At 31.8% G+C, this 17825-nt stretch overlaps 2 protein-coding genes across 2 annotated transcripts in view; both read right to left on the minus strand.

Moving 5' to 3' along the window:
• Positions 1 to 7798, minus strand: part of Abp1 (Actin binding protein 1) — a 175582-nt gene extending 167784 nt beyond the window's left edge. The window contains exon 1 of the mRNA XM_089701811.1: positions 7780 to 7798. The gene's annotated coding sequence lies outside the window, so the exon portion shown is untranslated. The remainder of the gene's footprint in view (positions 1 to 7779) is intronic.
• The window catches only part of LOC149484242 (uncharacterized), a 203033-nt gene that overhangs the window by 52200 nt on the left and 133008 nt on the right, over positions 1 to 17825 (minus strand). The window lies entirely within an intron of this gene.

Consider the following 17825-nt stretch of genomic DNA (forward strand, 5'->3'; position numbering starts at 1 on the left):
ACCGCAGCTCGTCACAGGTTGATTTACTTACGATGAGTTGTTGTCAATTTAAAAAAAATACTTCGACATCGGAGGTGAAAGTTTCGAGGATAGGGTTACAAAACACAACAAACCTTGCGCAAAGGCTTGAGCAAGGATAACATCAGTATCTTCATACATTGTAACAATTTGAAACAAACATTTGACATGCACATGACATGCACCGTGAGGAAATATTTTTCGAACTGTATTATTACGTATTACGTATATTGTAAATATGTATATCTTATATCAAACTACTACTCATTATACATATTTTAACAAAGCACATTATCAGATTTAAACAACAAGAAGCAGACAGTAGTTTTGTTCTATCACTACATAGTATAAAACAAAGTCGCTTTCTCTGTCCCTATGTATGCAAGAGGAAGGTTTAAAGACAAAACAAGACAAAGCGGGCGAAGCCGCGGGCGGAAAGCTAGTTCTTGTTTATATAAAGCTTTGATCCGAACTCGATCGTATCTTGTCAAATTCAATTGAGTAAAGGTTGAAAAAATTAAACTATACGGTACATTTTACAATTTTTATTTTACTACTAGCGGTCCGCCCCGGCTTCGCCCGTGGTACATGTTTACGTTTTTTCTACATAAAAACCATCCTCGTACTTCCAGGAATATAATAAAAAAAGAATTATCGAAATCGGTTCAGCCGTTCTCGAGTTATGCGCTTACCAACACATTTTGCGATTCATTTTTATATATAAGATTCAAAATTCCTTTACATATGTCAGAATAAATAGGTTAAGGTCAATTTGATGAAATCTCATCTTGGGTGAATATGACCCATAAGATACAAGTTCCTGCATTCAAAGACGCCTTCACTACGAAATAAAAAAGAGAAAGAATTGCATTTGTTCAAGGCCTTATTATGACAATGTAATAATTAATGGTGTGAAAAAACTTCGAATCTACATAAAAACCACCATATCTCGTTTCAACTATTAGGTAAATCGTTAGAATCTTCACACTCGCGTACACAAGTAAATAAAAAATAAACGTGAAAATAATAAAATCAACCGTCACGCTTATTAATTCGCTGAGTCGTTACATAATAATATTTATGAATGATACAATCCCTTTAATTGCTTATTTAGATAGAAATCTTCCTGCGCGAGCGCAGAAACGGGCGTGACGTCAGCGGGCGATGACCTCTATGGGATTGGGTTACAATATGGATCAGTGCAATAATCTGGTGCAAATTTTTAAACATTCTTTTTTTATATAAACAATATTAAAAAAGCTTTATGCCATTAACCGACAACCGACATTCTTAAGGTTTTTTAACTAAGTATGCAAATGAGATTTACAGAATTTTTAAAATTGCCTGTAAATTGCCTTATTAAAGGCCATAATCTATCAGCAGAGTAAATTTTAGCCGTATCGATTCTGTTTACAAGAGCTTTGCAAGCTTTTTTATAGGAAGGAATATTCTTCTATGGTCTTTTTTAATAAATAAAATGAGTCTAATATTAATGAGGAAAATACGGAAATGGGATACTTGATGAAACAATATTTAGTCATTAGTGGCATAAGGTTAAGATCAAATCTTCGTAATGCTAGTTCAAAATATCTGGGTGCATTTAACGAAAAGAAGAACCGCAAGCATAATAAACTAAATTATAATAAAAACTAAAAATAGCACTGCAATAATAAAACGAAATCATAATGCAATATGTGTAAATATCATAAAATTATCATTTATAGCATCTTGCATATTCACGTAATATGTATAATTAAGCCGAAAATAGACATTATCAAAACCAACATTTCAAATCAACTAATTGTTTATTCCCTCACAAGTCACAATTTATACATCTCTTTCTCTCTTCAATGAAGCTCTATTAAATAGACTGAGAAAGAAAACTGCTTAAGTAGTCCCTTAAACGGTAATAACACCTCTAAATAACTGAAGATATATCACAGAATGTGATTCTATCAACATTACCATAAAGCTAGATATAACTTCGTCCGCGCTTACCGTCAAATTAAGAAGATAAGGTTTAGACAAGAAATGATCATTACCATAAATTATACAATTATCGCAGGCGTGACTCTGAGTGCACATTAGCTTATGTTTTATGAACATTTTCGTATGAATTATGCTAATATGAAGATAAGCCTTAAAAATTATAATTAGGTTATAGAATTAATAGACAGAAACAATTCGGTTTGTTTACTTTTACATGAAAAAAATATATTACTTATTCATAAATTCGTGCGTTGTTTGATTATCATTAAGTCTGTTTTATTACTGTTTATGTAATTGGTTATTAAAAGGGCTATCTCTTATATCTCGTCATATCCAGTAGTTCAAAAACACATAAATTTATATTTTAGAAGAGGTTTATTTGATACGAAATCTCTACCTATACATTAATATTTCTTCATTATACGAAATAAGCACTTACTCGTTGTCCAAATCACTTTAAAATATTAGCTATAACTATATATACCTACATACATACATAACCTAGTCTTTTTAAAATAAAAATATCTCTACATTCAGCTTAATATGTACTTAAATTTATGTACATAAAGTGCTGTATCATCAAATATTATGTTCGAAAACAAGAGTGTCATTTATCATCCCTTAATTTTCTTGTATCACAACACATTTTGATTACAAATCATAATGAGTTGAAATTTACGGCTTATCTTCAAGAATATTGTCGGTATTTTGAAAAACATGTTTCCATTTCATAAATCCTACGCACAGGTAATGATAATTTTAAAAATCTTCCGTTAATGTCTTCCTACATACATTTCAATGTTTCCAGGAAGCACCTTTTAATACTGCGTATGCTAAACACATTGTTAAAAGTTCTTTAATGCAACCCACATAGTTAACACGAAATCTCACATAGTATTAACGAAAAGCATTTATTCGCTCGCATAAATAGCCAGAAAACAAAACAATGTTATGACACGGTTTCATCGCATGAAACTATGTAGATAATTTTAAATTGGACTGCGGGAGAGAAAACAAAAGAAGTCATCTGACCTAAATACATGTGGGTGTTGAGAGAAAATAGTTAAATATATCTGAACACGGAGGAACAGCTAAATGTTAGGCGTTCTTGTGTAGATATACAATACATGTACATGTTTGAAACATTTAGAGTCTGGCCAGACAAAGCTGAACCCAGTAAAGGGCGGCTTTAAAAAATATGGACCTGGTAACATCGGCTTAGATTTTTTTTTCATAATTTTGATATTCTTAGAGGTGATCATAGTATACGGGTATATAAGGTACACAACACAGCAGGGTTTAAAAGTAATTAAAGGATGTGGTAGCCCTGTTAATAAAACATTTGACTTATATATTTTTTTTTATATTTACTAATCATTGTAACTCTTTGTATTTACTAATCATTGTAAATAAAAGCTGCCGCACAGCTCTCTTTATAGTTTTACCCATATTTCAACACTAAAACCAATAAATTTGCAAATAATTTGAACCGTTTTCAACAAAACTGACAACTAACTACGCGGAAACGCCATGATGAAATTCCAGACAGTGTGGCCGCTACAAAAAACACTGGGTTCAGCTTTGGCTGTCCAGACTCTATTTATTTAGTCATGTATTTTATTAAAATGCTTTCACAAAAACTTGATTCGAACGTCCGTATATTTTTAATAAAAAGCACATAAAACAGGAATACTTTGGCATTCTCAATTTAAGTTTTTGAAGATAAGAATTACGAAATGTATGTACTAGATTAACTTATCGCTTTTATTACTAGTTCTATAAATTATGTTTTATATGAGGCAATAAACCAGTGCACCAAATTTTATCAAAATCCGTAACCAAACAAAAAGAAAAATATGTATTCACATCTTCGCCACAACTACTCGATTTACAGTTAATTATAAATATTAAAACATAAGAATCTAAATCAAGCTACCATATATATCATACGTAAAAAGCAAACTCTTGAACTTTTGCACGAATAAGGAAAAAAATATAAACCAAAGCAATGTATTATGTAACCAAAAATATGAATAATTTACTCATAAACATTGTTGCATCATCATCAACATGGTGACTTCATACCAGCCCTATATAAGGGAAATCTATCTATCTTCTATTTATGAACTGAAAAGACTTTCCACAGATTAAAAAATAAAATCCATTCAACAACTTAGTCTAAACATAACTACAAAATACAAATAGGCTTGCTTCAGGCAATCCCTGGAGGCGTTTTCCTTTAAATACAATTTTTCAGACGATATGAACATAGAATGAATTAAAGCGCCCTTCGGTCCTTAAGACGTAGTTGTCTGCCCGCCTAAAGTTCACGCCGCCCTTCGTCACAGATCAATCAAGGGCACGCAGACGTGCCTTAAAGGGCCCTACAAATTCATTCACTAAGACTAACAAAAAAAACCCTTCAAAATATCTCTGTTATTATTTGTGGACGTTAAACAACTGCGTAAAATAAACTCTGTTAAATTTAGGTGGGAGTACTTCCGTATTTAAATTCCCTATTGTAGCTAATACAAGTCTTTAGCTACAAGGACTGTTAAATCATTCTTGCTATTAATTTGTCAGCTTAAAAGATCCGGCGATAAATCGATTATTCATTTAAGTGGGAGTGTAACAGGATACAAACATGCATTTATGATAGTAAAACACCGATAGTTGCTCTCCAAGTGACTTTAAACCAAGGTTCTGCGAAATACTGACGTACGTAATAATCGCGACATACTTCGTACTAATTTACTTACCAGAATAAATGAACGACATTTAAAAACAAGAATAAATCTAATCTAGACATCTAAGTAACAGACTAATTACCCAAATCATAAAACTGATTTATCTTGCGTCATATTGAGATTTCCTCATACTTTTGTCGAATTTTATTGGTCAAGTGGCATTTTTTATTTACATAGTTATGCGATCTAGTTATGATTGGATTAATTATGTGGAGATAGAAAGGCTTTGGTCTGAAGGTGACGTGCATCGATGCATACATTAAGATAACGGTTGTAGTAGTAGAAAGGAATTAGGTATTTGTAGCGTACAATGATAGGAACTTTTAACTTCGATTATTGATAAAATCTTCTTCAATTTTATTAAAAAACTAGCGTTCCGCCCCGGCTTCGCCCGTGGTACATATTTACGTTTTCTCTACATAAAAACCATCCTCGTACTTCAAGGCATATAATAAAAAAAGAATTATCGAAATCGGTTCAGCCGTTCTCGAGTTATGCGCTTACCAACACATTTTGCGATTCATTTTTATATATAAGAAGATAAAATCCGGTTTTAATTTGACCTCATATGGCTCCTAATTTATATAGTAGTAGGAAGGAACGAAACAAGCTAAAGGAAATTGTTAAGTTGAAATAAATAACATACACAACTATAGTTTTAATATTGTTTAAAAGTTCCTTGAATTGTATGAGCATTAACATAAACCTTTTACGAACGTTCATAAATCAATGTCCACAGTGGAGTATCTGTTCCTGCATAATCTTTGTCCAATTTCCCGCTAACTACGCAATAGCTCTGAGCCGAAAATCTCTCCCAGCTTCGTTGTGTACGCAAATGTTGTCATTGACTTTCACAATGTCGCCCTTCACTGTGTCAAAGATTCTTTATTCGCCCTACAGACGTGATTCTTGGTAAAATGAGAAATTTATTTTTGTTTTTCATCACCTTTGAATTTTTGGTCTGAATATTTTTAATAAGCTAACCTTGATTTATTACGTGAGGGTTTGAACGTATGCTTACATATTATGTTGTTTTACATTAACATAGGGGAATTTTTCTTCTAACATAAAAATACAGTACCTAGTTATTAATAAACAAGTTTTCGAGTTGATTTTTTCCCTCACTCATCTAAAGAACCAGTATGTTATGTTATATTCCTTAAAAATGGAGTTAAAAAATCCATTCAACTGATATAAACTGTACCGCAAGTACAATATAAAAAAGTACGTATCTATAATTTAAGGTCGGCAACACATCCGCAGCTAATTGTTGTTTATGAGCGACGTCGTTTGCGAACAGATGACGTTTCCTTCCCGTCGCCTAAAAAATTAGGAGGAGTTGCTGACATTTTTTTAAATATGAATCATGTAAAATATTGATATTTAAAAAAAATAGTGGATATAATATTTATTTCATTATATTATATGAATTACTGTACCTTATATGAATTACTGTACCCTATATGAAAAATTTGAAATAAAATTTCCCCCCAAATTTAACAAAATAGTAGAAGAGAAGGCAAAAGTAAAGGGTGTAATGTATCTTTAATATTTTATGTGCATTTTATCGAATGTTAATTTTTTATAAAGAAACATACAAAGTCTTATATAAATAACATTTACAACTGCTAAATGGGAACATTTTTACAACCTTTACTTTGCGAGTCACAAAACCAAAGAAGATTGAAGATTACAGTCTTTTTTTAACCACATACGATTTTCGAATCGTAATTAACACCATCGTTTCTAATGAAATCTCTCGTTGTGAATCAACCTAATTACTTACACAGGTCCATCAATTCTTGAGCCGCAGACAGACGAGCGAACATAAAACAAGTACAATTAACATGTGTATAACGAAATAAGTTAAGATGGTTTTCAATCTGAATCTAAAATAAATAGTTTATGAACACATACTCCCTTAGGGCTTTCGTATACAGATTCAATTATGGTGTTAGGGTGTAGCTACACTGAGCAAAATGTCGGAGTATTTAAAGTGTAATTAAGATGTAGGCAAGTTACACACTGTTAGTGTGGAATGTTTTGTAACTGTTTTATGACGATTAATTGGAGCTAGGCTTTATTGAATATTTGATAAAAGGTGTACGTAAATTGGTGATATTAAAATTCGAACGAAAACTGTCTTTATTTTCATGTTCACCTAAACTTGTAAACTGCAAGGTACTGTACTAAGTAGTAATAAGTAAATTGCAAAACTTCTCATAAACAACCTTAAATGTCATATTTAAAGGAATTTTCATCACTATATCATGCATTTGATAGTAATAAATCCGCAAAACGCGCGTGCACAAGCAGCCTACATCTAAATGGACACGTGATATACGAGAGCCAATAAATTGAATTAGGCGTACGTGCCACTGTGGGAACCGAGCGCTCCCGGTGTGACCTCATCCTAAGTGTGATTTTGGTATGCATTTATTTTTAAATTTTAATTATTTTGAATTTGTTTTGTTCTGTGTGATGTTGGGAGTAATAGGTCATTGTCAATTTTGAATTCATTTTTATAATAATCCAATTTTGTGCAGAAGTTTATACGGTAGTACAAAAAATGTCTTTTATTTCTTGCCATAAAGGTTGCCTGTAAGAGATTTCCTTTTAGCAATAAGATCTTGATGAGAATTAATAAAAATCGGTAAATTTGTTTCGATAAAACACAGTGACTCGAGATTAATACACTAAAAAATATTCTGAAAATTATAAATAAATTAAATATGTACAATAATATGAATTACTAAATAAAACTCTTAAGTCGCATTTCCACAAATACCTCAATACCAGTACCTTATCATCGTGTCTAATTGCTACGGAATTTTAATCACAACTACACCCATAAACGATTTCATTTTAATTGATATAGCAAGTGCGGGTTTTTGCAAACAATTCTAAAGCAAATTGATGTGCACTTCTCGAATGCCATGACCTTATGTGAAATACTATCTATTTGATGTACTTACTTGAAGCTAGTTTTATAATAAACTGTATAAAAATACTTTACAGTTTGTACTATTATTGCACGCCTCATAAGCGAAGCGTTGAGGTGGGTACTACTGTCACTTCGCGCAAAACATCTGATTTTTCAAACTTAAAATGTCTTTATGTATCATACATTGCACTTGTAAGATAATACATACACACACATATTAAGAAAAAACACTATTTTTAACGTTCATGATATTTTTGATGTCATTTTTGTTATTTAAACTAGTTAAAAAACAGTTTAAAAAAGTTCTGTCTTGGACGTCCGTGTGTCTGTATGTGCGGATCCTTTTTCTTGTTAACACGATAGCGACCGAAATACTTTACTAATCGAGTCTTTTTTTTTCTCTTACGCTTGAGTATGCTCAGGAATAGAACCCTTTCATTTTTCAGGGTCTGATTCGATGTGGTTTAATTGTTATTAAATAAACAAAAATAATAATTAATAAATATTTATTAAAAAAAAAATTATGAGGCGTGCACTTTTGGATTTTCCAAATTATTTTTTTCTAAACTGCATTACATGATTTTTTTTTCAAAGATTTTTGATATTTTTTATACATAATTATATGCCTATATTATGTATTGCACGCCTCATAAGCGAAGCGTTGAGGTGGGTACTACTGTCACTTCGCGCAAAACATCTGATTTTTCAAACTTAAAATGTCTTTATGTATCATACATTGCACTTGTAAGATAATACATACACACACATATTAAGAAAAAACACTATTTTTAACGTTCATGATATTTTTGATGTCATTTTTGTTATTTAAACTAGTTAAAAAACAGTTTAAAAAAGTTCTGTCTTGGACGTCCGTGTGTCTGTATGTGCGGATCCTTTTTCTTGTTAACACGATAGCGACCGAAATACTTTACTAATCGAGTCTTTTTTTTTCTCTTACGCTTGAGTATGCTCAGGAATAGAACCCTTTCATTTTTCAGGGTCTGATTCGATGTGGTTTAATTGTTAATAAATAAACAAAAATAATAATTAATAAATATTTATTAAAAAAAAATTATGAGGCGTGCACTTTTGGATTTTCCAAATTATATTTGCTCTATTTTAATTAAACAGAAGAATTTATGAAAACAAAATACTATCAAATAATGAAAGTACATAATAAAATTGCTAACTTGATCCCGTAATGCGAGAATAATGGTGTTTGCTTGAATTTCATCACTTTATAAATTACTAGCGGTCCGCCCCGGCTTCGCCCGTGGTACATATGAAAAATAGATGTTGGCCGATTCTCAGACTTACCCGATATGCACAGAAAATTTCATGAGAATCGGTCCACCCGTTTCGGAGGAGTATGCAGACTAACATTGTGACACGAGAATTTTATATATAAGATGTTAATTAGACCTTTTTAGATGGCCAACGAAATTCCCTTTAGCATCAACTGAAAAAAAAACAAAAGCATCAAGTTACAAGGTCAACGAACTCACCTGATCTCAAAATACGCGAATGGCTTTGAAACAACTAGACTGTACTGTCCCTTTGTTGTCTGGGCTATGAATATGTCGTCTATTACTATTAATTTACGAATTAAGTTCGACTCTAATTAAATCAAGTTATGAGTAATATTTGCGATGAGTACAATGAGTGCTCTTCAGCCTATTGGACCCTGCTACACTATAGATTATTGTATTTGTTTTTCTTTTAATTCCTATCTCTATAATATCTCTATAATACTAGTATGCTAACGATATAATGCTATCAGAATATGACATGATATCTAAAGAAATTCTGCTCTAACTATTACTTCATTATGTATATCATATTCATATTCTTATATCATATTCTTAATATTAATTCTACAATTAAAAGAAAACAAATGCTCTCTTTCTTCACCTATCCTAGTTACTTGGTCGTCAGTTGTTTCTTTATATCTTCTTCGTCGTTTTTTGTTTCTTTCTTCCACGGCTTAATAATCCGGAACAAGGAATTTGCAAGGGTCCTATTTCTGTAAATATTCATATGCGGCTGTATTTACTCACCATTAGGCGACGCACCGGCTACTTTTTGCAGAAAAAGCCTTTCAAAGGACTCACCGACTTACAACCAGTCTATACTATACTTAAAACTTATCTTCATAGTAAGTTTTGAATTTACGAACATTGGTAGAACTCGAATGTGATTTTCGAATACCTATAGTAAGTGCTCTCAACTGAGTTTGAAAAAAAAATGAAATATATTCGAGAGATATCGAATATATTTCATTTTTCAAAGACGGTTGCATTTTATCGACTTCAGAAGCGAAATATTAATTGAATCACTTTATCTTATGATTACATTCGTTTTATTTCTTCTTTCAAGGAAAAAAAACTGAACCTTATTGGTAGAGTATCTCACATTTTCTAAGCTTTACTTAATACTAATTTATTTTTGTAACAAAAAAATAGATTATATATGATGTATCGCATTTTAATCTTAATCTGTCAGTGAACAGCCTAACTAATTAACCTAACCTATATGCTATATATGTATAAGCTGCTTGGCTTTGCTGTCATTACTAATTAGTAATTACATTTAATTAATTGATTACAGGATACCATCAAACATTAAAATTTTCCTTTTAACAGTAAATATTAAATCACAAATAATAACCAAATATATCAAGATAAACCCTACAGTGCAGTAAAACTTGTCGTACACACTCATAAAATCACAATAGTATATTCGTTGACCGATCTCCAAAGAAATGGGCATTTGGTATCTGGTCTATAATGCCGCCATTTCAGCCGAGATACGCAATAATCTGCTGTAATGTTATTCGCGACGCGTCGCGGAGGGCCGACTTAGGCGACATGCATTCCTCTTTGGTGCGTCTCCTAGAATCGCGGAAATACTTTGTATTTATTCTATTACTAGTTTTCCGCCCGCGGCTTCACCCGCTTTGTTTAATACCTAATAAATTATACACTAAAACCTTGCGTGTGTGCCGCCGAGCACACGTGTCAGAAGTGATACTTCTTTGGCAAGATTCAAAGATACCAAAATGGTATTACTCCATGACGTGATGATGTTGCCATGACGCGACCTTGAAATTTTATTCGCGTTGAGAGTAAAGAAGTTTCACTTCAAAATTAATTTTAATGTTTTGGACGAGTTCACGAATAACAGGATAATTAAATCTGCAATAGCTTTTATTGGTCAATAACTCTCCTGATGGTAAAATATTATTTTGCTTTTTTTGTTTTTTGTTGTTGCTAATCTACTTGTATAATTAGAGCTAAAGATTCTCCCACATTGGAATTTCGTTTGAATTGCAGTTATTCACCGCAATGAAATGCATTAGCACACTCCTGCCATTACATAATTTACATAAAATACAGATAAAGCAAAACGTTTGACAGCCCAAACGTCACAATGACATAAGCTGATTTAATGGCCGCTATCGGAATGTCTTCGAGGCGTGGATTAGGGGCGGATATTGCGTTCTTGTGAGATGAATTTAAAAGTGCACTATCGATTGCTTTTAGCGATCTGAATTCTCTTTCTTCACTACATAGTATAAAACAAAGTCGCTTTCTCTGTCCCTATGTCCCTTTGTATGCTTAAATCTTTAAAACTACGCAACGGATTTTGATGCGGTTTTTTAATAGATAGAGTGATTCAAGAGGAAGGTTTTAGTATATAATTCATTAGGTTTTAGACAAAGCGGGCGAAGCCGCGGTCGGTAAGCTAGTTTAAGATATAGGTTGAACTTGAGAAAATTTGCTGAAACTATTCAAGTGGATTTTGAACAGAACTAATTATGTCGGATCAGTGGATATTGCTTTGTTTATCATCATGGATTATAAGGCTAGTTTACATCTCATCGGAATATATTAAATTATGTAAATATTGTTCGTTACACGGATCGTTAGCTCTTTCAACTGAATTTACAGCGTGTATATATTCTTAAAAAGATATAAGATAAATCTATAGGATTTGAAATCCATAATGATGTTTAAAGAGTTACAGCGATACATTGTAAAGAATAAGTAATCCATACTAATATTATAAATGCGAAAGTATCTCTGTCTGTCTGTCTGTTACTCAATCACGCCTTAACTACTGAACCAATTTGCACGAAATTTGGTATAGAGATATTTTGATACCCGAGAAAGGACATAGGCTACTTTTTACCCCGGGACATAGGATAGGTTTTATCACGGAAATCCAACGGGAACGGGAACTACCTATGCGGGTTTTTCTTTGACTGTGCGGGTGAAGCCGCGGGCGGAAAGCTAGTATAAAATAAATAAAAATAAAATAAAATTTATTAGCAACTTCAATAACAAAATATATGCTAAGTTAATCCAAACAAGACTCCGAGATTGTACACAACTGTCCACCACACGGCCAACATGAAAAAATCTTTGTACACATAATAATTTCTGAGCTGTGCGGAATTTTTTTCATTAAAATGTCACGTTAATAGTCCTAGGGGATGGGGTGGCGTAATGTACCCTACGTAAGTCGATCCTCGAGTTGTGATAATTTATGAGAGAAAACGCGTCGTGCGTTCGCAAATAATTTTGTTCAACTATGTACTGGTGGATGATTGAGTGCCGCTAGTTCTATAGTTCTATATTTTGTTATAATAAGATGTTTGATTAACTATATGTATATTTTAGAGGTTAAGTGCTTGAATTTGAAAATTAGGAAATTAGCTGGTCGACCCAAGATAGAAAATAATCTTATGTTAATTGGTAAATAATAAAGACGTAGTTTTGTTGTGGTAAAAGTATTTTGAACGATAGAGCAGTTTTCGAGTTTATTAGTTTCATACATAAGTACATAATATCCTTCCTCTTTACTATATAAGTGTAGATGGAAAAATATGAGTCATATCTAATAGCATGAATTTCCCTAAATATTTGCGTAGTTGTTTTTCAATAATTATGACTCAGTCTTGAATTCCGTTCTCACGCAACGAAATATAATTATTCAATTTTCTTTGGTCAAATGACTTTTAGCTTTTTGAAATTTTATTCATATTGTGTAATAATTCGTAATTGTAAAACTATCCGAGTTGATCCCTAAGTTTCATGGTTATAACTTATAACATTACATGTAGGGGACCTGGTCAATCAATTCAATACAAATATAACAAAAGGAATCGATTTGGAATAAAAAGAATATAAAAAAATTATTACCAATATGGCGAATTTTTATGCTAGTATAAATTATTGAATATAGTTTTATATATGTACTAGCTTACCGCCCGCGGCTTCGCCCGCTTTGTTAAAACCTAATAAATTATATACTAAATCCTTCCTCTTCAATCACTCTATCTATTTAAAAAAATCGCATCAAAATCCGTTGCGTTGTTTTAAAGATTTAAGCATACAAAGGGACATATGGACAGAAAAAGCGACTTTGTTTTATACCTACTATGTTGATGATATACGTATGTCTTTTATGTAGACTACTCAATTCATGTTGGACTTATTTTCGATAAAAATATAGATTAAAATTTGTTTTGATATAATACATTTTAAGCATGACATCAATACCAATACAAAATATAGATAACGATTTTTATTAAATTGGGACAATTGATAAAATGTTGCCATCACTAAAATAACAAGGAAGATGTTGCTACTGGTTAGTTTTTATATGACATCGGATAGGTCAGGGTAAAATATGATATAATATTGTGATATAAATGCAAATGTGTTGCTAAGTGTAAATATTATACATTATTTTATAAATAATAAATTACTAGTTTTAGTAATTGATAAAGCGATAACGCAATTATGTAGAACTAGATTTCCGCCCGCGGCTTCGCCCGCGTTTTCAAAGAAAAACTCGCATAGTTCCCGTTCCCGCGGGATTTCCGGGATAAAACCTATCCTATGTGTTAATCCAAGTTACCCTCTATATGTGTGCTAAATTTTATTGTAATCGGTTCAGTAGTATTTGCGTGAAAGAGTAACAAACACACACACATCCTCACAAACTTTCGCATTTATAATATTAGTAGGGCTAATCGTCTCTAAACTATTTAAATATATTATAATAAATATAAAGTAATGATCATCGCTATATTTTATAGAGAAGGATCTTGTATATTGCACGCCTCATAAGCGAAGCGTTGAGGTGGGTACTACTGTCACTTCGCGCAAAACATCTGATTTTTCAAACTTAAAATGTCTTTATGTATCATACATTGCACTTGTAAGATAATACATACACACACATATTAAGAAAAAACACTATTTTTAACATTCATGATATTTTTGATGTCATTTTTGTTATTTAAACTAGTTAAAAAACAGTTTTAAAAAGTTCTGTCTTGGACGTCCGTGTGTCTGTATGTGCGGAGGATTTTCTTGTTAACACGATAGCGACCGAAATACTTTACTAATCGAGTCTTTTTTTTTCTCTTACGCTTGAGTATGCTCAGGAATAGAACCCTTTCATTTTTCAGGGTCTGATTCGATGTGGTTTAATTGTTATTAAATAAACAAAAATAATAATTAATAAAAAATAATTATTAAAAAAAAATTATGAGGCGTGCACTTTTGGATTTTCCAAACTATTTTACATTATATCAGAAAACTACTTATATTAGTTTTTAAACTATTTTAATAATAAATAAACATTAATGATTCAAAATCATTTTATAAGTATTAAAATTAAATTTTTACTCACACAAAAATTCGTGTGAAATCGCGCGGCACGGCTAGTTAAAAATAAAACACTATTAATAATACATCACATAAGCGTATCGAAAATTTAAATCCATTACGAGTGATTTATAACTATCAAAATTCAAAACTGTCCTATATACCACATAATATTAAAAGTAGGTCACTACAAAATATTATCGACATAAAAGTTAATATAATCTTTGCGAATTACATAAAAAATATGAAACATATAAAATGTCAGACGCTCCGATATAATTTACTTTACAAGCGTCGACTTTATATTTATTATTGGTCTAGTAGTGAAAATGTTAGGCAAGCAGTGATCTATTGTACAAGATGAGGGTTCAGTATATAAAAATAATAGGTAGTTTAAAAAAACTAATAAACACGCTTTTTATAGAAATCCGAACTAAAAAAAATAGAAAATTTTATCAAATTAGTGTATTGTCATCGGTCCTCAATAAATCTACAAAGTTTGAACGAAATCTGGCCGTTTAAAGTGGGTCAAAATCGCGCCCAAAGAAGTCGGTTACAAACATACAAACATACAGGTGAAGCTAATATAAAGCGTGTAATAAACAATAGATTTGTTTTCATTCTGATTACCTTCCTTCATTGTGTCATCCTCATATGTAAAATGTGTAAAGAAATAATAATTATTACTCAAGTCTGTTCGAATTAATCTCAATTTTTGCACGCCTCATAAGCGAAGCGTTGAGGTGGGTACTACTGTCACTTCGCGCAAAACATCTGATTTTTCAAACTTAAAATGTCTTTATGTATCATACATTGCACTTGTAAGATAATACATACACACACATATTAAGAAAAAACACTATTTTTAACGTTCATGATATTTTTGATGTCATTTTTGTTATTTAAACTAGTTAAAAAACAGTTTAAAAAAGTTCTGTCTTGGACGTCCGTGTGTCTGTATGTGCGGATCCTTTTTCTTGTTAACACGATAGCGACCGAAATACTTTACTAATCGAGTCTTTTTTTTTCTCTTACGCTTGAGTATGCTCAGGAATAGAACCCTTTCATTTTTCAGGGTCTGATTCGATGTGGTTTAATTGTTATTAAATAAACAAAAATAATAATTAATAAATATTTATTAAAAAAAATTATGAGGCGTGCACTTTTGGATTTTCCAAATTATATTTTAAATATATTATGTAAGTATGTAACTCTATAGTTAATAACTCTATAGTATACAGTTTTCACATAAGATAAAGAGTCACAAAAGTTATATTAATGATAATTCATCAAGAAACGATATAACACACGGACCCCCAAAAACAGTGACAAGGGAACATGCCAAAACGTTATGTTACATCGCATCTTTATTGTACGTATTAAAATATATTAAAACGACTCAGCGTGGGTGAAATTCACCCACTACGTCTTCCGTGACACACTTCTTGTTAAGGAAATTCAGTATTAAAGTGTGATCTGTCCTAATTTGGTTATTTCTATTTAAGTCTATGAAAACAAGTGTATGTAGACCTCTCTGTTGTATCGAAACGCGGTTGTTGTAGAGACAAAGTTATGGTAGCTTCCTTCAGCGTTTATGCTGGTTCTAAATTTACTTCGTTAATCTAGTTTACAAGTGCAGTTTTAAATCTTTTTTCAATACCATATATTATAATTTATAAGGTTATTTTTATAATTTTATAGAGTATAAATTATTCTTTCGTAAAAACATACATTCGCACGGGGTTAAGTAGACATTACTCTACTCTATAAATTCATCGAATATTTGTATTACGAGTCAAAAGGCATTCAGGATAAAAATAAGTATACTACATACAATCGTCGATGTACTTATTAATCGTCGATGAAGCGCTATATTTTCTTACTAGCTGTGCCGCGCGGTTTCACCCGCTTGGCTCCAATCCTGTTGGTCGCGAGATGATATATAGCCTTCCTAGCCTTCCTCGATAAATGGGCTATCTAACACCGAAATAATTTTTCAAATCGGACCAGTAGTTCCCGAGATTACTACTCTAAATCAATACATTGCTAAAGTTTAATAAATCTTCTTTCTTATATACATATAAAATTCTCGTGTCACAATGTTAGTCTGCAATCTGCATACTCCTCCGAAACGAGTTTCTCATGAAATTTTCTGTGCATATCGGGTAAGTCTGAGAATCGGCCAACATCTATTTTTCATATGTACCACGGGCGAAGCCGGGGCGGACCGCTAGTTGTATATAAAAATTGTAATAACACGGAAAACCACCTGGATATCATTTTTATAAATAGCCACGAAAAAACCCAGGAAATATCAAAATATCCGCACGTACATAAAACCCTGATTTTCAGCAGAACATTCGTTACATTTTAAACAAACATTAGAGGTACTAAAGCTTAGAATTTATTGCGGCCCCGACACATTTACATATCTTCGATCTGATTGCGTCTAGGCATTCTGCATTGCGCTGGTCAGTGTCTAATATAGCTCTGGATTAAACCTTAAATAAAATGTTGGAAAATTGCCGATAAATCTGAAAGTATTGGCTTGTTATATCATTGATGGTTCATTGGAAAAGTAGAGTAAATGCGAGTTGAAATTTAAACAGAAGCTTTTATTTTGTGTGGTTTTGGAATGGGTAAATTAGACGAAAATATTTGTTATTACGTTTGTCTATTGTGTAAATTAATGTAACAATTATATATGTGCTCCGCGGTTTCACCCGAATTGCTCCGCTCCTGTTGGTCTTAGCGTGATGATATATTATAGCCTTCCTCGAGAAATGGGCGATCTAACGCGGAAATTTTTCAAATCGGACCAGTAGTTCCTGAGATTAGCGCGTTCAAACAAACATACAAACTCTTCAGCTTTATAATATATATATTATCATCAGTATAGATAATCACACTATACTTGACTTCATGAAAATTGACATTGCTTCGCGCGTAAATGTGTTCGCGCGCTTTTTTTCTTCAAACAAAATGGCGGGATAGTTACAAGATTAAATAAATATTACACTATAATAATAAACTGCCGTCGTCACATACGACAGTAATAAATGTTTGATCATATTATAGTTTTTTGTGAATCACGTTGTAAATTCGTAGGAAAGTTTAAATATAGACTTAACGGTTGGACACGTCGCGTATTCTTTTTATTAATTCTTGTATATTTAGTGACGTACGTAAAACTTTATTAATAAATTTAATCTATTTATAATACAGTCATGTAGATATATTTTACTATCTTTTCGTTCACAGGTTGGACCCATTTGCTACGGATTTTTCGGAGTTCAGAGAAAAAAGGTCTGATATTCAAAAAGAAAACCTTTAAAAGAGATATGGCAATTTTTGTCATAAAAACAATAATAAGCACTTGTGAAAATATTTTATTAAAATAATAGACAGTCACTTATATTTGCTTGATTCATTTTATATTATGTACGT

Source organism: Colias philodice, chromosome 12 (genome assembly GCF_061535455.1).
Source record: "Colias philodice isolate Cphi_HAF_F1 chromosome 12, ilColPhil1 Martin Lab GWU primary, whole genome shotgun sequence".
Taxonomy (NCBI): Eukaryota; Metazoa; Arthropoda; class Insecta; order Lepidoptera; family Pieridae; genus Colias; species Colias philodice.